The sequence below is a fragment of the Doryrhamphus excisus genome, linkage group LG7 (assembly GCF_037039965.1).
Source record: "Doryrhamphus excisus strain RoL-2023G ecotype Guam linkage group LG7, RoL_Dexc_Guam_v1.1, whole genome shotgun sequence".
Classification (NCBI taxonomy): Eukaryota; Metazoa; Chordata; class Actinopteri; order Syngnathiformes; family Syngnathidae; genus Doryrhamphus; species Doryrhamphus excisus.
The window spans coordinates 10,995,363-11,019,908 of NC_136363.1; the positions used below are offsets into that span (position 1 = coordinate 10,995,363).

At 40.7% G+C, this 24,546-nt stretch overlaps 1 protein-coding gene across 1 annotated transcript in view; it reads right to left on the reverse strand.

Annotated features, from left to right (window-relative positions):
* The window catches only part of arid1ab (AT-rich interactive domain 1Ab), a 51,295-nt gene extending 43,874 nt beyond the window's left edge, over positions 1-7,421 (reverse strand). Inside the window, exon 1 of the mRNA XM_078792081.1 lies at positions 7,335-7,421. The gene's annotated coding sequence lies outside the window, so the exon portion shown is untranslated. The remainder of the gene's footprint in view (positions 1-7,334) is intronic.
* Positions 7,422-24,546: the final 17,125 nt, after the last annotated feature.

Sequence of the window (24,546 nt, forward strand, 5' to 3'; positions counted from 1 at the left end):
TTACTGTCAGATTTTATGTGTGTGTGTTTGTGAGTGCGACAAAATTCAGCTTGTTTGGAAATTCCACGCCACGTTATTGTTTTGCCGATGGCATAGCTTCTTTATCCTTGAAATATATACTGTATTTCTGGATAATACGATACATTATTATTATGTTTTTATTTTATTATTATATTATATTATATTATATTATATTATATTATAGTATTGTATTGTATTGTATTGTATTGTATTGTATTGTATTGTATTGTATTGTATTGTATTGTATTGTATTGTATTGTATTTTATTTTATTTTATTTTATTTTATTTTATTTTATTTTATTTTATTTTATTTTATTTTATTTTATTTTATTTTATTTTATTTTATTTTATTTTATTTTATTTTATTTTATTTTATTTTATTTTATTTTATTTTATTTGGCTGCACAGCAGACGAGTGGTTAGCGCAGAGCCCTCACACCTCGGAGACCCGAGTTTAATCCCACCCTCGGCCATCTCTGTGTGGAGTTTGCATGTTCTCCCCGTGCATGCGTGGGTTTTCTCCGGGTACTCCGGTTTCCTCCCGCATTCCCAAAAACATGCTGGTTAATTGGCCACTCCAAATTATCCATAGGTGTGAATGTGAGTGTGAATGGTTGTTTGTCTACATGTGCCCTGTGATTGGCTGGCCACCAGTCCAGGGTGCACTCCGCCTCTCCCCTGAAGACATCTGGGATAGGCTCCAGTGACCTTCGTGATGATAAGCAATAGAAAATGAATGAATGTTTATTATAAATAAACAGAGCAAAACCTGGAAGCTAGTCTGACCCACCAGGACATGTGTAGCATTTTTATACGTCGTAAGAAGTTCTTGCTTGGTGTTCCATGGTTGCCACCGCATCTTTCACTCTTTGACATTTGTGTCATCACACACAAACGTCCTATTACGATATCTGCACCCTTGCATTGGGTTACGGTTTACGGTACCAAAAGGTTGATACTGGAGATCCTCCAATGGAGATCCTCCATTATATGAAGAGAAAGCTTCCGGTAGTAAACAGCTCCATGAAAATGCTGCAGGTGTCTGTAAAACATGTCAGGACTCGGTTCTTGTGATGGAAATAGCTCCAACAGGGTGGAGTCTTCCAGTATAGGAGAGGAGGAGGAGGAGGGGGGAAAAAGAAGAAGAAGAGGACTCCGCCCACAATCAAACTGTGAAAACGAAACTTTATCTTGACTCGGCGGGGGATCCGGGAAGATGGAAGCCGACAAGGAGGACGCAAACTGCTCTTAATTACTGGCCTGTGGGCCTGCGGGGACAAAGTGATGATAGGGCTGCGTGCTGTCAAGCTGGGGAGGGGGGAGGATTTCAAACCTTTACATTTGAAGCCAAGCTGAGCTTTTGCGGCTGGTCATGGGTGGATTGATACCAAACGTTCGATTCTGTGATACCATGCTTTACTGATATACTTGAATTTTAATGGCAGGAAGTACTTTTCCTTTCACCTCTCATTGGGAATACCCAAATAGTATTTATTTAAACACGCAGTAAAGTAAACAATATAGACTAGACAAAGTACCATACTATATTTTGAGGGTTTCTGTCACGGTATAAAAGCCAGTGCAGGTAAAAGTCTTCCATTATCAGACAATAAACAAACTAGCTGCAAAGCAAAAGCTAACGTAATACTACAACAAAGGACAATGCCACCGACTCAATTGATACAATAAGTGTATGAAAACTGGAACTTCTGAATAAACAAATAAACTAGCGAGTGTAAAATAAATGCCTTCGCACAAGCAGGCTGCAAGGCATGCTGGGTAACTTTTTTATTACACAATATATATATAGCGAGTAAGCATACTCTGCGACTAGCAACAAATCCAGCCACCTTTTCCGGTCTTATTACTGTTACTGATGAGTAATGTTACTGTATTCTCCGGTGAGACACACAAGCACCAGACCCGATCGACAGGCTTTTACTGCAGGTGTGAACTGACCTAATAATCCCAAAGAAAAACACTTACTTACTTAGATATGTGTGTATACTTGTTGGCTAAGTATTATTTCAGTTTGTGTCCCATGCAAGAATGTTAACTAAAACGTGAAAATAAGCAGTTATGGTGTTGGACATTGCAAGTGTCAAAGTGTCTGTGACACCAAGCTCTGTTGTACTTGGTGTCGTATCGGTGAGAACATTTGGGTTCCAAGTTCCATCACTACTTGCCGCAGTTGTCCAAAGTGACGTCCTTTTGCGTAGCTGACACGTTTTTCCGAGGCGCCCGGACGCTAATTAACCAGCATAATGGACTGTAACGCCAGTCCATCAAGTCAAACGAGGCCACGCATATGACTTTCCAGCTTCCTCCATCTGCTTCTAGCCAACTTGATAAAACATAACGCCGAAAAAAAAAAAAAATCAGGTTTGGAGCGCGTCATTGGATCGTTTAGGCTGTTGGATGACGGTGTTTGAACCTTCATAGACACTGCTGGGCACGGCTCCTGCCAAATAGGGCATTTATAAAAGCCTGGCACGGGCCTTAACGGAGCGAAGGCTGGCAGAAGAGCGATGCCCACATCGTAGCGCCAAGCAAGCAAGGGTTTTGTTTGGCATGTGTCTCCATAGTAGGGCGAAGCTGGCCCCCGATGCACGCCGCCATTCTGCTAGGGAAGCATTAGACACAAAATGACTCATTAAGAAGCGATGACAGTATAGATGTACTTTACGTATGTATATCTAACCTACAAAACACTCCATTGACTGTGCTTTCTTGAGAGATACCCCCGTGAGATGAACACAATCCTCGCTGAGACTGTGACAATAAACTCTAAGAAATGTGCACAGCAAGAAGGGGGGGCGATTTGTGCAACTGTACGAGTACCGGGAGAAGTGCAGAAATAGCTAAAACGCTCCTAAATAGCCGGGGAGGCCTATTTTAGGAGAAATTCCTAAAAAAACGCATCAGTGAAGACACTAAGGAGGCACTTTATCTGTTAGTCAAGCTCAGTAAACACACACATGAGGGAGGGGCGGGGGTTTGTGATGAAGGGGTTTCCATAGACACCCTTTTTAAAAAGGCACAGCCGCACGGTAGCCCTCTATCAGCAGTGCTGCCGTTTATTTGTTGTTGTGCTGTGGAAGAATTGTGGAAAGTGCTGATAGTGAGGCAAAATTAGCTGGGAGAAAGACGAGAAAAAGGGCCCCGGCAGCGCTGGGGAGGGGGCGCCTGCACATACAAGGCCGGTTATGCAGAAACACAGATTTAATGTAAGGCTTGGCTCCCTCTTATAAGCAACGGAGGGAGGAAAAAGCTGGGCTGGAGTACGGGAAGAAGGAAGGCAGAGGATCTGAGGGTGATGGCAAACATTGGTACCGATAGGGCACCCCCTTGCCCCTACCCCCGCTTTTGGAGAAACAGTAATACACTGAATTAACAGCACAAGCCCTGGGGAAATCAGGTGCCTCTTCAATAAACTGTCCCATCACTGCCACCCTTTAGCACCACTACCATGACCATGATTTTAGCCTTGGGGAGCTGAAAATGGATAAAAATGGCATCCTTTTGGTCCTTGGTTTACATTAACATTTAAAAACACATTTTTTAAAAGACACCATTATTGTCTTTTAGTGCAAATATAAGATATGTTAAATGTTATGTTATGTTAAATAGACATCACAACCAAAACAGTAGCAATGTATTCATTCATTTTCTACCACTTATCCTCACAAGGGTCGCGGGGGTGCTGGACTGTACACCCTGGACTGGTGGCCAGCGAATCACAGGGCACATATAGACAAACAACCATTCACACTCACATTCATACATATGGACAATTTGGAGTGGCCAATTAACCTAGCATGTTTTTGGAATGTGGGAGGAAACCGGAGTACACGGAGAAAACCGATGCATGCACGGGGAGAACATGCAAACTACACACAGAGATGGCCGAGGGTGGAATTGAACTCGGGTCTCCTAGCTGTGAGGTCTGCGTGCTAACCACTCGACCGCCGTGCAACCCCATTCCAAAAACATGCTAGGTTCATTGGAGACTCCAAATTGTCCATAAGTATGAATGTGAGTGTGAATGGTTGTTTGTCTATATGTGCCCTGTGATTGGCTGGATACCAGTCTAGGGTGTACCCCGCCTCTCGCCCCGAGACAGCTGGGATAGGCTCCAGCACCCCCGCGACCCTCGTTAGGATAAGCGGTAGAAAATTAATGAATGAATGAATGTTTTGGGAATGTGGGCGGAAACCGGAGTACCCGGAGAAAACCCACGCATGCACGGGGAGAACATGCAAACTCCACACAGAGATGGCCGAGAGTGGGATTGAACTCGGTGAGGTCGCTTTAAAGTGTGTTGAAATCAAAAGTATTCAAGCGCCATTCTGTTCTTTACAATGAAGTCATCAGTGGTATTAATGCTGGCTCTTTAGCGCTATTACAACATCGGTTCTGTTGCTGCTGTGTGGAGAGCTACAGTATATTAAAAAAATATACAATAAGGATGGCTTCTCCACATTTCTTTTTAGCAAAGAGAGTTTGAGTGAGTTGCTCCTGGATGTTCACTTTGCTAACTTCTCCCTTGGAGGTCCTGGCTGGGCCAACCCATAAAACATCAGGCGTGTAAGCAAACAACACCGCTCATCGCAACACAATGCTGCGGTGTGAAAAAGAGGGATATGGTTACTCGGCGGGGCCCGGCACTCGAGCGCTCCGCCGACTTGTGATTGTGTTTGTTCTGTCTCTCTCTGCTGGAGAGCAGGTAGGAACCCCCCTCAACTGTGGCTTCTCACCCGCCGCTTAATCTCGCCCACAATCCCATTCACTGACAGGCGCACAAAGCCGTCTGGCGAGATCCAACAAGGCTCTGCTATTATGTAACTACTGACAGCTGGGCTTTCAAGGGAGGGGTATGCACCCCCCACCCCCCACCCCTGCCCCCACTCACTCCCTCCCAACACACGCACACCCCCACGCCCCCATCTGTGTGACAACCTGATGTGACCGTCAAGACAGGACTGGTTGGAGAAACTGTATTATTAGGACTTCGCGGACTTAACATTAGGTACACATGCAGAGTCCAAACGCCGTCCAGTGAAAGGGCCGATATGACTCACATGCCTGATTACAACATGCACAGCTTCCCTTTGGGCTGACAAAAGCCATTATTTGATGCACACAACAGAGCCAAAGGACCCGGATGCAATAGCGAAGGGCTAATCGACACACAAGCGTGTTGATTTTGGCTCTCTTTACCCAAACAATTTCCGAGCTCGCAGTTATGAGTGAGGGAAGGCATTCCAGTCGGCAGATATGAGCGCAGGATGAGGGCGGCCATCTACAGAAGATTAAAACATGTCTGTGGTCACACAGACCTGGCCTTCAAAGCATTCTTTGGTCTGGAAAAAAAACAAGTTATACACAACGCTGCTGAATGGATTTATTAAAGTAGGCCACAGCAGCAAAATACTAAATAAAATCAATATTCCCTTTAATAGTAGCCTCCCGCTCTAATCCACGCCATGCTCCAATTAATCGCTGGGTGGCTAGCTTACTTGAATAAACTGCCTCCTTCTTACTCTTAGTACCATACTTTACGGTGACTGACAGCACTGTGTGTTGCCGGAAACGTCACACACGCCGAGAGAGCACATATGGCATCTGTAAAGCTGACGTTCGGGTACAGGTTAAGAAAGAAAATAATGGTCATGTACTCATCACTCAGTGAGTGATGGATATTTAAACATAATGCATATTACATCGTAATATATGTTATTATTTAGTTAAGCAATAGTATAACTGTGTATACTAGGCTAATAAATATTTGCTGGTTTCATAAATGCCTTACCCCTAACAACATAATGCATATTACACAGTAATATATGTCATTATTTAGTTAAAGCAATAGTATAACTGTGTATACTAGGCTAATAAATATTTTCTGGTTTCATACATGCCTTACCCCTAATAACATAATGCATATTACATAGTAATATATGTCATTATTTAGTTAAAGCAATAGTATAACTGTGTATACTAGGCTAATATATATTTTCTGGTTTCATAAATGCCTTACCCCAACAACATAATGCATATTACACAGTTATATATATCATTGTTTAGTTAAAGCAATAGTATAAATGTGTATACTAGGCTAATAAATTTTTTCTGGTTTCATAAATGCCTTACCCCTAATAACATAATGCATATTACAAAGTAATATATGTCATTATTTAGTTAAAGCAATAGTATAACTGTGTATACTAGGTTAATAAATATTTGCTGGTTTCATAAATGCCTTACCCTTAACAACATAATGCATATTACATCGTAATATATGTCATTATTTAGTTAAGCAATAGTATAAATGTGTATACTAGGCTAATAAATATTTTCTGGTTTCATAAATGTCTTACCCCTAATAAAGCGCCTCTCATGGCTGTTTTTTTATTGGCCTGCAGCACATTCTAAAAATATCATTTAACTAGAACATTTTAAAGAAATTATAACAGCATAAATGGAAAAAGAGAAAAAAATGTAAATTAAGGAAAAAATGTCGTAATTTTACAACAATAATGAGGAAAAAATTTAATCATTTTTGTAGAATAAAGTTGAAATATTTTTTTAACACACCTTTTTTAAAAATTCAAAATATTATGGGAAAAAGTCATAGTATTATGAAAAGAAAATTTACAAGAAGAAAGTGGTTGGAAAATAATTTTAAAAAACTAGAAAATAGCTGCAATTTCATGAGAATAAAGTGTAATATTTTGAGGAAAAATAATGTAATTTTAGTAGAACAAAGGTGAAATATGAAAAGAAAAATATGAGGAAAATATTCTAGGAATAAAGTCAAAATATTGTCAGAAAAAAAGTTGGGTTCCAGTATGAAAAAAGACACAATTTTACGAGAATAAAGTCTAATATTTTGAGGAAAAATATTGTCAGTTCAGCAGAATAGATGTTAAATATGAAACAAAAATAAAATCGTAATATTGCAAGAAGTTAATATTATATATTACGAAAATTAAAAAAATTGGATGTGAATAAAGTCAAAATATAGACAGAAAGAAATTCTGTTCAAATAAGGAAAAAAACGCCTTACTCCTAATACAGTATACACCGCAAACTCTATAGTTGACCAAAAAAAAACATTTTATAAAAAAATCCATCAAATGAAGTACCAAGGAACGCGTGGCTATTAATAATGTTTGCATTGACGTAAGAATGAAGTTTCTATGCAAAGGATGGATTCTGTTATAGCACTAGAAAATGCAAAGAGCAAAGGCAGATATGTAGAAATAACACATTTGCTTGTATAAAAGACATTTTGATGATGCTAACTGACCTTGACACTAACTGCAGGCCTCCAGTAAAACCAGTTGTACACCCCAGAATACAACTGCAGTCTGGTGCTATTGTGGAGTGTAGAGGTCATAGTACAGCAACCGCTCCCTGACAACACACAAGCAGCTCTTTTAGCACAAAAACATCTCCACGCGTCACATTTTAGACATTATGACAGCATACCATTCGATAGAAAGCTATTTCGGTCAAGTGGAAGACAACTTTAGTACATTTTCTTGTGTTTTTCCTGGTTAAAATGGAGATTAAAATCAAACTCCGGTCCGGGTTTTCCAACCCTCCTCAGCCTCAATTTACTGTGTGTGCTTTCAGAGCCGGACCACTCACTGGCAACCTTAAGTGTCCCTCCGCGGCTCACTTAGTATATGCTCGTGAATGCGACTGTGTTTTTTTACAACAAGAAACCATTTGGCGGTTTGTGTCGACAAACAAATCGCCACATTGGTTCCTCGCTTGATAAATTAGTCGATGCGACACGTTTGGACGTCGTAAGGTCAGCTTTGGGGAACTTGCTGCACTACTTTCACCCCAGCTGTCCTGTCTTTCCAGCGCATACAATACATTCCTGTGTTGCTCCGCGCTGTGACAAGGCCTGTGCCTGCCTGCTGTTCCTGTAAACTCCCGCCTTGACACACACGCACACACACTCGCACACACACACTCGCACGCACACACGCTCACACAGCTATGAAACAAGCAGACCTACAGCTCCCACACTTAAGTTCATGTTCCGTATTAGAGCACTCATTGCTTCGGCTGTAATCACATCATAAAATAATGGCCTCCTATTGGAAGGAGAGTGTACCAAAAAATATCAATCCATGCCTAGAAAAGGGTATACACAGTAAATTATTCACTTCTCATTAGTAGTGGGAAATGCAAATGAGTGGCAGTTGCAAAACCCTTTGCAAAGCTCTTGTTCGGCGTGACTGTGCAACTATAGGTGGCATTACAACGTTCACAAAATGTACACTCAAGAGCCAATACAAGAGTTGCATCAGAAAATCGGCCATTTTAAAAGACATTGATGCTCGATTTTGCCCTGCACTCCTTCACACGGAGTTGTTTGTAATATTTAGCATTTAATATGCAGACAAATAAGTTAACCCGCATGCAGTGGCATTATGACAGCTATGATATTCTCACATGAATTCCTCCACATTAAAACCGAGCCTTCTCATTTTTGTAATGTTACTTTTTTGATAGAGTCTTGAGAATGGAGTATTTCGGCAAATTATTATCTTATGCCAATCTTTGGTTCATATATTTCTATTTGTCGGATGACATGATGTATTGTATAGATTTGCACTATTTTTGTTGTAATTCTGGTGTTACTCCGCACCACTAGATGGAGCCAGCATATCGCCGGTGGTACTTTTGTCACAGACCGAGAATAATTTGCTTGAATCACTTCATTCATTCATTCATTTTCTACCGCTTATCCTCACAAGGGTTTCAGGGGTGCTGGAGCCTATCCCAGCTGTCTCGGGGCAAGAGGCAAGGTACACCCTGGACTGGTGGCCAGCCAATCACAGGGCACATATAGACAAACAACCATTCACACTCACATTCATACCTATGGACAATTTGGAGTCGCCAATTAACCTAGCATGTTTTTGGAATGTGGGAGGAAACTGGAGTACCCGGAGAAAACCCACGCATGCACAGGGAGAACATGCAAACTCCACACAGAGATGGCCGATTCTCCCTGTGCATGCGTGGGTTTTCTCCGGGTACTCCGGTTTCCAATAAAATAAAATAATCATATTATTTTAAAATTAGTTAGAAAATTATAAATGTATCATTCTTTTTTTTTTAAAGGAGACAAGCTGTTAAGTGCAGCCCTATTTGATAAGTTGTTCTTTTGAAATAATACACCACAAATTTGGTAAAAAAAAAAAAGACCAATTAATTACACACTTCACTCCAGATACACCAAAAATAACACTTTTTCACAACAAATGAAAGCTATGAAGGGACACTTGATGATCTTTTGGGATGCAAACATATACATGATGTTATTTAAGCAAATATCTGGCAAATAGCAAATAGCCTGGTAGCCACTTAAGAGTTTCAGGATGAGATCCCAAGAAGTTGATTTTTGCATGCATTAATAAAAACAAAGGAGAAGCTATTGTGTTGGTGGGAAAAGCAGGTCATACTAATCCCCTTGTTTGGGCGGGTCATGCATTCAGTGCTGCATGCATATAGGCAGGCAGGCAGGCAGGCCACAACATTGGGTAGAAACGTGTTGTTGTGTGTAGCCGTAACCTTATTGCCTGCGCTCTTGACCTTGCGGGACAAGGCCCTCCTAACCTTCCTGCTTGATCCTCCATGCTTCATGCTTGTTAAATCTATACGCATTGTTTCCAATGGCCATTGAGAGCGAGGGGTCAGGGGCTCGGCGCTGCGGCCTAACTAAGCACGCGTTATGTGTGGTGGGCTTTAGGGTGGCGGGGCGAGGAGGGGGGTGGGTGGGTGTGGTGGGGCTTGTAGACACACTTACGGGCCTCACACTAAATCAGGCTGCAACTGCCGACTTCTTTTTTCTATGCGAACACCTGCTGGCGTCTTTCTTTTAACCCGCAAAATGAAGCGCTAAAGTTCCTCTGTTTGATTTCCTTCCTTTATCTGTCATGTCTCATGATGCGTTTCCTCGAAGGAGAGGATCGCTCATGAGGGGGTGTGGGGGGGGGGTCTGGAGGAGAAGGTGCTATTTTTGGTGCGGATTCAGCGCAAAACAAATGAGAAGCTATTCTGGACTTTGAAGGCCCCAACAAGCGTGACTATAACGCCGAGTAAGCTTGTGAGGCAGAGGAGGCTGCCATCTTGTGGTGAGTTGGTGCAGTGCAGCATGAGTCGTCGTTCTGTCCGTCTCCTTTGCGCCTTCACACTCAAAGTAGGAGGTGTGGAGTGGAGGCAGATGGAGGGATGAAGTGCCACTTAGGATATTGCCTGAAGGGCCGCTCCCCTTGTTAAATTTATCGCTGAGAACATAAATATCAAGCAAGTGTGGGATGATTTATCGAACCCCCCCACACCCCTTTCTGACAAGTGTGGACAAATAGAAGGGGGAACTGTTGCCTCTGTGACTTCAGGCTTTTTTTTTTAACTCAATAAGTCATGGCAAATACTGGCTTTGTGCTTCATCGCCTTTAATTGACTCTGTGATTGACATTTGATTCAGCATGGGCCCATTAAAGGCAGATTGCATGCAATTATAGTCATTTACATTATGACAGCAGTAGCTTCTTTTCCAGGCGTAAAATTGTTAATCTCAGGTGGAATTGGCCCCCCACTCATTGGGGGTCAGGGCTGTAGAAGGAATAAAAGAGAGAGATGCTGCTTGTGGTTGCTTTTGATGCACGTCAAAGATAAACCGGAGTACCCGGAAAACATGCAAACTCCACACAGAGATGGCAGAGGGTGGAATCGAACTTGAGTGTCCTAGCTGTGTGGCCTGCACGCTAACCACTCATCCACCGTGCAGCCCTGATTGCTACTTTTATTCATTCATTCATTTTCTACCGCTTATCCTCACGAGGGTCACGGGGGTGCTGGAGCCTATCACAGCTGTCTTTAGGCGAGAGGCGGGGTACACCCTGGACTGGTGACCAGCCAATCACAGGGCACATATAGACAAACAACCATTCACACTCACATTCATACCTATGGACAATTTGGAGTGGCCAATTAACCTAGCATGTTTTTGGAATGTGGGAGGAAACCGGAGTACCCGGAAAAAACCCACGCATGCACGGGGAGAACATGCAAACTCCACACAGAGATGACCGAGGGTCTTTTAGTTGTGAGGTTTGCTGCGGTCTGCCGAGGTCTACTCGATCGCCGTGCAGGAAAAAAATAAAAATAAAAATAAAATAAAATAAAATAAAATAAAATAAAATAAAATAAAATAAAATAAAATAAAATAAAATAAAATAAAATAAAATAAAATAAAATAAAATAAAATAAAATAAAATAAAACATTAAACTTTCATATCAAGGCGGGGGCCTCAAACTAGTGTCCTGCGGGCCACATTTGGCCTGTGGGCTGCGTGTTTGAGACCCCTGGTCCATAGGTATTATCCAATGGTTGTTTGTCTATATGTGCCCTGTGATTGGCTGGCAACCAATTGTTATTTTAAAATTAGTTTGAAAATTATAAATGTATGATAATTTTTTTTTTAAAGGAGACAAACTCTTAAGTGCTTATTAAATGTTAAAAGCGGACATTTTAAACAGAGAAATCGCTGTTTTTTTAATCAACTCCTATAAAGTTGGGTTTACAGCTAGTGGCACAAACCCGACAGAAGTCCTTCTAAGCACTCGGGAGTGTGACCAACCACAGCGTAGTGGAGGCGGCCCTGTGGGTGGAATACACAAAATCCAAAGAAATACAGCGGAATAGGTGCAGATTCTGGAAAAACTAGAGGGTTATTGTGTGTAGCTGTTCTATAGGTGTCCACAAGTCAATACAAAGGGACCAAATATTAGCATACTATAGGTCCCCTTGAATTAAATGCAGATATTTCTGGTCACACTAATGGATTTTTTAACGTCATCATCGCTCCCACTGCCTGAATTTCCAAATGAATGAAGTCATTAGGTCATTTCTCCATTTCTCTTTCACAAACTATCAGTCTGCAGAAACAGCCAAGTAGATGGAAAAGGCTCCAAGAGGCAAACCCGTCATGAATGAAGGTGCAAACTCTTTCAATTCACTTTTTCTCCCTCCTTAACTCCCATAGAAGGCGGTTGGGCTAACATGCATAGCACCCCCCCCCCCCACTACTCTCTCTTTCCTACTACAGCCGATTCAATTACCTCTCCATGCAAATTGGTCCGGGCCTTTCATTTCTTGGAGGCTTCCACTCCATTTCTTAAAGCCATCTCATTGGTCATCTCGGCGATTAGCCGGCTAATGCGACTGTTCGTCACGCTTTGGCGAGACAGAAAGACACAAATCAGAAAAAAATAATCAAAGAACAGGAAACTGAGCTGCCGCATGAATGCAAACGTAATTAGAAAGACTCCATTTAGGCTAATATGCTAAAACGCTTCTTCCTTGTTGGGGCCTGCTGCTTGCATCATGAATCATTCAGACTTTATATGCACTTTGAGTGAAACGCTGTTGTCTTTGCTCCTGTTGTATTGTTTATCCAAGTCCCTCATGAATAAAACATACCCGAGTCATTTGTGCTGCACACTGTTGCATCATATCAATCATTTTAAACTGCTGTGGCCCTAATTTCATTCTCAGCGACGGAACCAAAGCCACATGGATTTTCTCTCCGGGTACCCCGACGTCCTCCAATATTCCAAAAACATGCAGGGTTAATTTTGGATTCTAAATTGTCCATAGGTGTGAATGGTTGTCCAGGACATACTCCGACCCAAAGGCAGTGGATATTTGACTTTGGACACGCCTACATTGTTTTACCAGCAAAAGTGTGTTTTATGGGATTCAAGGTGCTATTGTGTCCAACAGAATGCATATTATAGTGCAGGAAACATGATGTTGTTCACTGTAGCCACCAGAGGGCGACATTACATCGTTACATCGTTGGTACGACGTACTGTAATTTCAACTAATGGCCATTGGGAGGCAGCAGAGGGCCATGACACCGCCCAGAGGAGAAAATTAGCAATTTAGCACTCGCGTCACCAAACGTGGGTTTTTTTTAATGGAAGAAAACGCCAAATAATGCCATAAATGTTTTTTTCAGCAGTAATTTGGAAGACGGAATGATAAAAACACTTATGTGGGAGTTGATTACGTTAATTTACACATCTTTTCAAAGCCGGAAATTGTGAATATATCTCTATATTTGACCGGAAATAGTATTGTTTTTTTCGGAATACCCCTCCCAATTATTCTAGTTAAGTCTGTATAGTTCCATTTTCTGTGGTACGTGAATTAATTTTGACATTTGTTTTTATTTCAAATAATTTACCTTAAAATACATGAAACTTTAAATAGAATAGAATGTCTATACAATAGAATGTCTACTGAAATGCAGTGAGGACTACATCATACATCCCTTGAAATGCTGAAACATATATTTCCAGTCCTAAATCTGTGTGCTGTTATTTTGAAGTGCTTTATAATTACATACATTCCAGGAAACTGTTACCTTTAGTGTCACCTGGGATAAAACAGCCTCCAAAGTAAATAAACGCAGGGGGCCTGCTGTGGTGTTGGGAGCAGTGATTCGGCGCTCCCAGCCTCGCTGGCTCCCCCTGCAACAAAGGAGCAGACGGTGATTCGGACCAGGCTCTTTTGTCTAGGTCCGCATGGGGCCGTGATTAAAACAGTTCAACTCACAGGAGGGGTTTCCGCCGGCCCTCCCCTTTCCCCTTGACAGCTCCACTACCTGCAGCTCCTTCCACGCGGGGCCAGGGTGTCATTTATGGCCTCCTGTGTAGCTCAAGGCACAATATTAGAAAATATGTCAAAGTGCTGCACTTTACACAGCCTTAATACAAATGGTGATCGTCATAAAGACAGAGCTCCTGCAATGGATCTCATGGGGACGCCTCAAGCGTACAAGGTGTCAATCAACATGTTTGATGGAATGGCCGACACTATGTGCATTTGTGAGTGCGACCCCGGCCACTGTTGGCCGTGCTTGTCTTACACTGTGCTAATTCACCTACCTGTCTATGGACGGTGTCACTCGTTGATTTTCAAACTGTAGTACGAGTGCCACAGATGCTACAAATGGTACCATAAAACAGGGTTATAAGGGACGGCGGTGTAATAAGGGACAATTTTCGGGAAAATGTTTTTTGAACAATTTTTTCAAGAATATATGATTCTTAGAAAAAAACCCAACATAAAGCAGCTTCCTGTTTAACATGAAAAGGCAGAATTACATTTAAAACATTTTCCCAAAAATTGCCCCTTATTACCCCGAAAATTGTCCCTTATTACCTCGCCGTCCCTTATAACCCCGTTTTACGGTACTCAGGAACACCTTTAAAAAAATTATAGTAGAAACATATACACATTACATAATAGAATAGAATAGAATTTATGAACTTTATTGTCATTGTAACAAGTAGAACGAAATTGGAAAAAGTGCCCAAAAGTCAGTGCATCATTCATATATCAACTACATTAAGAATAAATAAAATAAAATAAAATAAAATAAAATAAAATAAAATAAAATAAAATAAAATAAAATAAAATAAAATAAAATAAAATAAAATAAAATAAAATAAAATAAAATAAAATAAAATAAAGCTAGGAGACCAGGGTTCAAATCCACCCTCGGCCATCTTTGTGTGGAGTTTGCATGTTCCCCCCGTGCATGCGTGGGTTCTTCCGGGTACTCCGGTTTCCTCCCACATTCCAAAAACATGCTAGGTTAATTGGCCACTCCAAATTGTCCATAGGTATGAATGTGAGTGTGAATGGTTGTTTGTCTATATGTGCCCTGTGATTGGCTGGCCACCAGTCCAGGGTGTACCCCGCCTCTCGCCCAAAGACAGCTGGGATAGGCTCCAGCACCTCCTGCGCCCCTTGTGAGGAAAAAGCGGTAGAAAATGAATGAATGAATGAGTAAAAATTGGGTAAAAATTATAAATTATAAATTTTAAGTCTGTTTGTTCTTGATTTCATTAACCTGTAATGGCAAAAGTTCAAATATGGTGTGGCCAGGATGGCAAGACTCTTTAATAATGTTCAGAGCTTTTTTAGCACTGCATTTGTATAATGATACAAAATTAGATGTATTAGCCAAATATTTGCTGGAATATTAGCATTTAATCACCGGATATGTCACAATTCATCCGTGACACAACCAGCTAAAGGGAGATATGTTAGTGTAATTAACACACGTGCACCAGAGCCAGCACGCCTCTCTGCTATGACGGCAGACGGAACACAGTCTGATGCTCTTTTCTAACGTCACTCTGACCTGACCACATCAACAGCGCTACCGGTTCAGCAGCATATACTGCACGTCTCTAGTCCGTTCATCCTGACAAGGACACGGCATCCCAAAAAACGGCTTTATAATGTGTGTGTGTAAATAAAGTGGAAGGTAAAGAAAAAACATGATTATTGTTTCTCTCCATTTGTGGAAAAGCTTTGGACACGGCTGGTCTAGCTTATCAGTAATGATCTTTTGACTCTTTTAGGCCTCAATCGGTGGGCCGACCTAACAGAGGTCGGGTGAAAGGTCGACAGGGTCTCAGGGACTTGAACACACACACACACACACAGTTTAGAAGCTTGGCCTGCTTGTCAAAGAAAGTATTCTTTGTTTACACATCAACACTGATGGTGAAGATGGTGAAAACTCAATGGTCGTGTTTTGGAAGCCTTCAAAACTCAAACAACAAAAAATTCCTGAAGTCATCTTCTGTGTATTTTCCTGAATCAACTTCTCAGTGTCAAAGGTGCTTGATAACAACAAAAAAAAAAGCATAAGAGAAAAAGGAAGCGGTGTAAAAGAGGAGACACTCCAAGATGAAGGGCCAGCAGAAGAAAAGGGGCAATTACTGTTCCTTTCTTATGGAAATGGTAATGAAGTGGGACATGGGGCCCGGGACAATAGGGGACCACAGGCAGGTTGAGCGTCACCGTGTAAACTGCTTCCTGTTAGGGAGCCATTTAGCCCTCACTTTTACTGACTAACAAGCCATCTCCAGGCAAAACTACAAAGAGGCGTCCCCATCAAAGCTGGAGGCTGCCGCTTCGTGTCTGCGGACGAGGCGGACGAGGCTTTTCCCATGGCTGCTCGGACCAGATAACGGCACGCAGCGCCAGCCCTTGGTGGAGGGACGGTGCTCTCGGAAGCCCCTGTCCTCCCATGTCCCGTGTTTGATGTCCTATGACGAATGCTAGTTTGGGCCAATGATCTGCACGGGATCGACCTTTCTTATCGTGCATTTGGACATTTGACGTGTAAAAATGAAAATATGTTAACCTGGGCTTCAGAAGGCTAAAAAGCACAATTAATGGAAACACAAAAGAAATGATAATAAAATACTTCAATGTTGGTTATCATGCCAATTGTAGTATAAAAACAGTTAACTAACTTGTATGCCTGTTGATGATTTTTTTAATACTACTTTTGTTGTAATCTATAAATTCATGATTGCAGTATTATATGAGACAACCATGGAAAATTATGTAATTAATTATTCTTGTTATTCTAATGTCTAAATATGTCAAAGACAATGTTATAAAAATTTGTAATTAAATGACTTAATTGACATTACATTTACACTGATGCTGTACAATATATTATATTTCATTCTAATTCATTAGTTATCATTTTTTCTATTTTTCTGGTTTTATTTATTTAGTTCTTTCTAATTAACTGTTCTAACTGTAATAACTGTTCTCAATCATATTTATTTATTTGCAATACACTCATATGTGACTTTACTCATCAGTATACACCAGTCATTATTTGCACTATGACCCATTTACCACTGCACTAAAATTAATATATCTGCTCCTGCATATGTTCCTGTGCAATACTATGTGTATATTTTGGATATCTTGTATATATCTTGTTAAATTGTTTTTTTTACTCTACTTTTATATACTTTTTTCTTTTTAAACTTGACTACTGCACTGAAAGGAGAAGCTCCCCAATCTCGTTGTACATCTTGTATAATAACAATAAAGGCCATTCCATTCCATTACCGTACGTATATGGTTGGCTATGAAGGAATAGATGTATTCTTATCACACGTTGGTGTCTATTCTGTTCTATTTTAAGATGATCAATAGCACCTAACAGCAAAATGTACACAAGTGATAATTAAGACAAATGATTGGATTTTAAAATCACATCCTTGTGTATAAATGGGCATTTGGGGGACTGAACAGAAGGGGGCAGTCCACTGGCCACATTGGTGATGATGGTTGGGGGGGGGGGGGGGGGTTGTTGTGGAGTGTGTGTTGGGTAAGGGGGGGGGCATCTATTGTCTTTTAATGAGAGCCTTTGATGTGCCCCCACTGTTTGCTGTTTGTACACCTGGGACCCCGTGCCTGCATTCAGATTGGCTGGCTTCTACTTGGAGGGGTCGAGGTGGGGAGGGGGGGGCTGCAGTGGGGGTTCAGTCACCATATTCCAGGTAACACTTTTCAATCAGCTGCTGCCTGGCGTGGGAAGGCAGTAAAAGCAGCCCGGCCCCCTTTGTTTACCTCCTACGGTTTACGGTGCAGTAGTGCCACCCCCCACCCCCCCCAACAAACTCTAACCTCCCAAATCCTATGCCTGGCCGCCAGACTGTGCAGGCAGACACTGACTGCCTCTGAGGAGGCCCCAGAGGAGGCTAAGCTACCTGCTGGGGCTCCTGGGCAGTGACGCTTCCTTACCAGGCTAACAGGAAATGACTCCAGCCTATCATTCTGGGAGGGAGGGGGGCTAATATTCTGACACTCAATATGTGTTTTCGGTCTTAAGACTCACTTACCGAATGTCGTCCTGGTGCAGCAAGTACTTGGATGTTACCTAAAATAAAAGGAACAATAAAAGGAACATATGTTAATATTTCTACACGTAACAAATAAACAAGAACCATGTTGACAAACTTCTGTTTTGCAAACTTGCAGTTCATAACTTGACTTTACTTTCATCTCCCTTAGAATGGAAGCACTTGGACAGCTTTCAATGTACCTGCAAGAATAAGAATGTATGACCTATGGATGCCAACATGGTTGGCCGTGCCTCGCATCTCTTCTACGTCAGGGCTGTCTCGACCTTTTCCAGCGAGGGTGACGTCCTGAAAAATGATATATAGGATGCAAACTTAAAAAAAAGTTTTATATACAGATATAGCAATATAAAACTGCATGCTCTTTATCCCCCGCCCTCCAGTATTTTTTCCTTACAAATATAACAACATTAATCTACGTAAATTATAACTGACCCCCCCCCAGGCTCGACACTTATTTGCAGAATTGATTGCGGCAACTTACATGTACACAAAATTGGTAAAAATAAAAATAAAAATAAAAATAAAAATAAAAATAAAAATAAAAATAAAAATAAAAATAAAAATAAAAATAAAAATAAAAATAAAAATAAAAATAAAAATAAAAATAAAAATAAAAATAAAAATAAAAATAAAAATAAAAATAAAAATAAAAATAAAAATAAAAATAAAAATAAAAATAAAAATAAAAATAAAAATAAAAATAAAAATAAAAATAAAAATAAAAATAAAAATAAAAATAAAAATAAAAATAAAAATAAAAATAAAAATAAAAATAATTCCCAAATTACATATTTGGTCAAATTACATAATACATTCAATAAAATCATTTTTTTCAATATAGAATAAAAAATACCATCTTAAAGTTAAAATCTATTTAAAAAAACACATCATACTTGCCAAGATTACATGATATATTTGTCACTCTTTTAGCTGATTTTCTGCGTCATACTGCCTAATACGCTTTTCAACAGCACCCACAGCACCAAAGATGGTTCCCAGTCAGAGGCAACCCTGTCAGTCACTTCTCTTTGTCTTCATCATGGTCAAGATCAGCCAACACGCTTGAGAAGGTGATAAGCAGTGATCAAACGCAAGCAAAAAAAAAAGGGGGGGGGGTTCCTCCCGCGAGCTCATAGCAAGGTGCCGCTATGCTGCGTGAAGATCTCATTTTAATTGTGCATTTATAGGGAGAGGAAGTGGTGCTGGAGGAAGAGAGAGGGTGACGAGGCGGCTCTCAAGTCACACATCCTGCGACGGTGGGTAAATAATGTTCCTGGCTTCAACCTATCATTAATCCTCCTGTCTTTAACACTTACTGTTTGTCAGTGGAAAGTGGCCCTCGCTCCTTTTGATCTCCCCCACCCGGGCCATTCCAACCCACTCACATCTCACCCGCGGCTCCCTCACAGCACAGGCCGTCCCGCATGAGCCATTATATAAAAAGTCTTCCCGCCCTAAAAGTTGTGATTAATATCTGCTAATATTTGCTGATGTCTTCCCAGCACCGCCGCAGCGGACAGCGTCATGGGCCCAAAGTGTGAGCTCACCGTGGCTGCAGATATGTGTGTGTGTGCACACAGCTGGGGGGCTGCAGCGAGGGGATTTAACTGTGTTTTCTCACACACTGGTGTCTGCTGACTTCAGCTGCTCATATTTACATCAGGCAACAGCAACAGACGGGGATGGGGGTGGGGGGGGGGGGATAACGGAGGAAACAGGCAAAAACACACCTGCAAAGTGGTGGAATAAGGTGTCCCAAATCCTACTTGGCTGCACAGGAATCATTCTTTACGTCAGAAAAGTGGTTCAGTGAGCTGAAATGAGAGGGAGTAGAACCATGTGATGAGGACGGTAATTATAATGATACACAAAATACAGTCAAATATATTCATAACCATGAAAGTACAAGAAAGTACAAAATGCCATCCATAATTCTTAAAACATGGGGAAAAGACGTACTAAAGCCCCCAAAATATATTGTCATCACATGCTTTGATTGTGAGAGATAGAGATACAGAGTTAGACATGATAACATTCTCCTGAATGTAACGTTAAAAGATTAAAAACAAACAACACTTTCCAATATCTGCAGGTTTGCAAAATATTGCATCCAGCCGTTAAATGGTATAAATCATAGTCAATATTTGATATAAAGATACCTTTTTCTGAAAAGATAGATTTCAAGTAGGGATGTCCGATAATTTATCAGCATAAAAATGCTGATATCGGTATCAGAAGTTTTCCCGATATGAAAAAAATGCAGTATACAACACATAGCGTTTGTGTTGATTCCACCACATGTCACACATATCGCTGTTGGCTGATATCGGTATCGGGAAAAAAAAACATAAAGGGAATGAATTAATAATAATATTGTCATTTCACATAGTGTAGTGCCTACTAGTGGATCAATGTTGAAAGGTTTGGATGAACTCAAATAGAATTGTATTATGATATTTTTTGTTAAAGTGCATTAATAACAACTTTGTGTTAGCACTTGCAGCACGTTGTCAGTGCCGACGCTGACATGTCCTCCTCCTCAGCAGGGTCAAAAAGCTGCAAGCCTCCCATCATTAGCATCCCAAAGGTCCCGAGGGCCGCCGTGGGGCCCACTGAGATGAGGGCCGGCGGTGGATGGCGGGGGCTAATTACTGGCTCAACTAATTCTTTTTATCCCTTTCAAAGGGGCCGGGTGATAAGAAGGGGTAAGTTTAGATTTCCTGAACTTGAAGTGGAAACGCAAAAGTGACAGACGAAGCTCGGTGGGTTCAATCCACATCAGTGTGTGTGTGTGTGTGTGTGTGTGTCCCTGGCTCCCATTCATTTCAGTCGAAGTGGTGTCAAAATACAATAGGCTTTCTTTCAAATCAGGTAAGAAGACAATTAAAAAGAAAAACATGTAACTATGTCCTGCACTATTTATACTAAAATAGATTTAGCTCCTTAATCAATGATAAAGGAAGGTCAAAGGTCAGTAGATTTAGTCCAATGCCCTACAACAAAAAAGCTTCATACATATTTTTTAAATGTACTTACTATTATAATAATAAACTATGTAGTTTTCTTATTTGTATAATATTTTGGGCTGCGATCAAACTTTAAACACCAAATGCAAAGTCATTATTCATAACTTTATGAGTAAATTCTGCATTTATGGTGGTAATTACAAAAAGAAATGATGATAAGAAAAACAGAAGACACTTTCATAGAAATTGTGTGATTTAAAAAAATATCATTTTCATTCATTTTCTACTGCTTTTTCCTCATGAGGGTCGCGGGGGGTGCTGGAGCCTATCCCAGCTGTCTTCAGGCGAGAGGCTGATGCACGCATGCACGGGGAGAACATGCAAACTCCAAACAGAGATGGCCGAGGGAGGAATTGAACCCTGGTCTCCTAGCTGTGAGGTCTGCGTGCTAACCACTCGACTGCTGTGCCGGCCAAAATATCATTTTAATACATAAAAATAATATAAAAGAATTTACATACAAAGTATAAGGGTTGCTCACATTGAAGTTCCGTTAAAAAAAAATATGTGATCGGCATAGGCGGATAAATGCTCTTATAAGCTAATCACATGACAATCTGACATTCACAGTGTCATGTCGCGTTGTGCTAAACCGACCAAGGACGCACTCGGTCCTGCATTGCTGTCGAGAGAATCAACACTCATCTGTAAGACCTCCATGGGTTCAGTTTGACAGCTGGAAATTTGCTACGCCAATCCACGCCAGCGTGTTTCATCACACACTTCGTAACTAGCTGTCACTGCCGGCAGCTAACTAGCCGGCTAGTAGACTTTTCCTAACCTCGACTCCAAATGTGCCTTTTTACCAAAGCGATGTTGCGTTTTTTTTTAAAACAAACAAGCAATGTGGTTAGTGTGGAGCTCGTTTTTGTCCCCCTTTATATTTCAGGCCTCAATATTCATTACATCTTGTCCTCAAATGTGAACATAAAGACACAATGTGCCCAGCCTTGTGATGGTGATGGTGATACTGTTGCAGAGGTCAAATGATATTAGCTTAAAGATACTAGCATAAAGATGATGGCCGCACGTGCTTGGTAAATAAAATAGTGTATGTTTTAAAATGAATCATAAACAAAACAGCTCTAATAGTGATCAAAGTTGGACAAATAATAAAGGCAAAAAAACAACAAATGTTTGTTTATTGTTTTTTTTAACAACTACATACCAGGAGCCCTCGGAAATCGAATGGGGCATCCCTAAAAATAATATATATATATAATAATATTAATAATATAATAATAATATTTGCCAAAAAATATATACATATCAATAAAAACATAGGCAGAAAAAAACAATGCTAATATTAAACATGACAACCATAATAAGCTAATATTATAATCATAAATAGATTGAAAAGTGTACAGTTATCCCATGTGATGGGTTGATCTCACTCATGGATGATTGGTATCGAAATTTGTCGGCATAACACCCTGATCGAGGCATCCCTAAAAGTAATATATTTGCCAAAAAAAAACAATACACTAATAAAAACATAGGCAGAAAAAACAATAGTAATATTAAGCATGACAGCCATAATAAGCTAATATTATAATCATAAATAGATTGAAAAGTGTACCGAAATATTGTCAAAATTTATTTCGTATCAAAATTTGGTATCGAAATTTGTCGGCATAACACCCTGACCGGGGCATCCCTAAAAATAATATATTTGCCAAAAAATATATATACACTAATAAAAACTTAGGCAGAAAAAAAACTACACAATGCTAATATTAGACATGACAACCATAATAAGCTAATATTACAATGAGTGATTGAAATCCATTGTGAGTGTTGATGTAACTATCTTTTGTGTGTCTTTTTGGGCCTGACTCATCCTCCTCCTGGCTGTGTTTACTTATTTAGGCCAACGGAGTCCTCTGGAAAATATGCATGCTTATAACAGTCTCTTTGTCAAGCACCAGACCTCTGCAATATTTCGCACCTACGTGACGCTGTGCCGCTGGTGCCAGAGCGAGGACTCCGTGGCTTTAACCCTTTAGCGCGCCGCACGGGGGGGCAGCGACCCGGCTACCTTTTCACGTAAACTGCACATCTTTCTCTCTCTTTGAGGCAGACATGAGCTCAGCGTGTGTGGGACGAAGATGTTTTGTGGTGTTTAAAAAGCCTTCCGACATCCTGGGGACAGCCGGTGCCATTTTTTTTAAATGTTCAATTTGTTTTGTGTTTGATTGGATATTAATTTTAAAAATATTTTGGAATTGTCATCCCTGTTTCTTAACTTAAAAGTGGGACATGTTTTTTCCTCCCTTTTAACCCCACGTTCATGTCAACATACACTAATGCCATCTTCAATGTGAAGACCTCAGCTTGGAATACAGGCCTGCTCAGTCCACCAGATGGCGCTATTTTTTCCTATTCAAAGCATGCAGCAAAATATCAACGTATTATTTATATTTTACAACAGTTTTTGGGAAGCGGACATTATTTGTCATTAGCTTTAAATGTGTGAGTCAATTTTCAGGGTTAAGGTGCAGGTATGTTCCTGATATGTAAAGGTCAAGGGTACAAAAGCAGCACTTTTTAGTGTCCCACCCTTTGATGACGGAGGTTGTTTTGTTGCTATGGCAACAACTGACTCACTAAGTCAACAAAAAATCTTATATTTGTCATGTGAGGCAGCTTCCGCTGAGAGAGTGTATGGGAGAGATGATGCTTTCACGCTTCCTTTCCTCTAAAGCCACCAAAATAAAACACGAGCAGACGCTCATGGGGTTGGGGGTTGGGGGGGTCAAAAAGGAAGACGCTGCCGCTGAATGATACGGGATGCAAAGGTGTGAGAGGACCCCTTTACATTTATGGCCTCTGTAGAAGTGGAGGAAGTGGTGTAGTAAAGCGGAGTCACGCTCCAAAGCCCTCACTCAATTCCAAGTACATGACAGTGAAATCAGAGGCGGCCCGCAGGAAAACTGCTAGATCTAACACACGACTTTGTCACCGTCAATGGGGGACCAGTGTAATACAGTGGAAGAGAGCTACAAAAACACTCCTCTCTGAAATAAACTAAAATAGAAAGACATGTACACGGGAGTATGGGTGTAAATTAACGTCTAATTTGGGACAATATCTATAGTTTTTCATTATGAACTATTTTTATTGTTGAATATGTTCTGCAACAGGGCTAATCATCACAGTAAAATGCAAATTAGTAGCTAATATTATACTTTTTAAAAACAATATTATGTAATTTAACATGCGTTGACTAATTGAAATGTGAATTTATTTGATGAGAGTTGTTTTCTAAAGTTTCAGAAACTATAATACAGGGGTGGGCTAACTACGGCCCGGGGGCCACATGCGGCCTATCAAGCATTTGAATCCAGCCCACCAGTTGCTTTTTAAGTATTTCAAATTTTAACAAACCAGCTGGCAACATCACTTTCAAGTTGGATGCCTTATTCAGTAAAAAACAAAAAAACAAAAACACACAAAAACTGTAAAATTACATTTTGTAGTTTGATGTGGTGGGCTGCATAGCGGAGGAGTGGTTAGCGTGCAAACCTCACAGCTAGGAGACCTGAGTTCAATCCCACATCTCTGTGTGGAGTTTGCATGTTCTCCCCGTGCATGTGTGGGTTTTCTCCGGGTACTCCGGTTTCCTCCCACATTCCAAAAACATGCTAGGTTAATTGGCCACTCCAAATTGTCCATAGGTATGAATGTGAGTGTGAATGGTTGTTT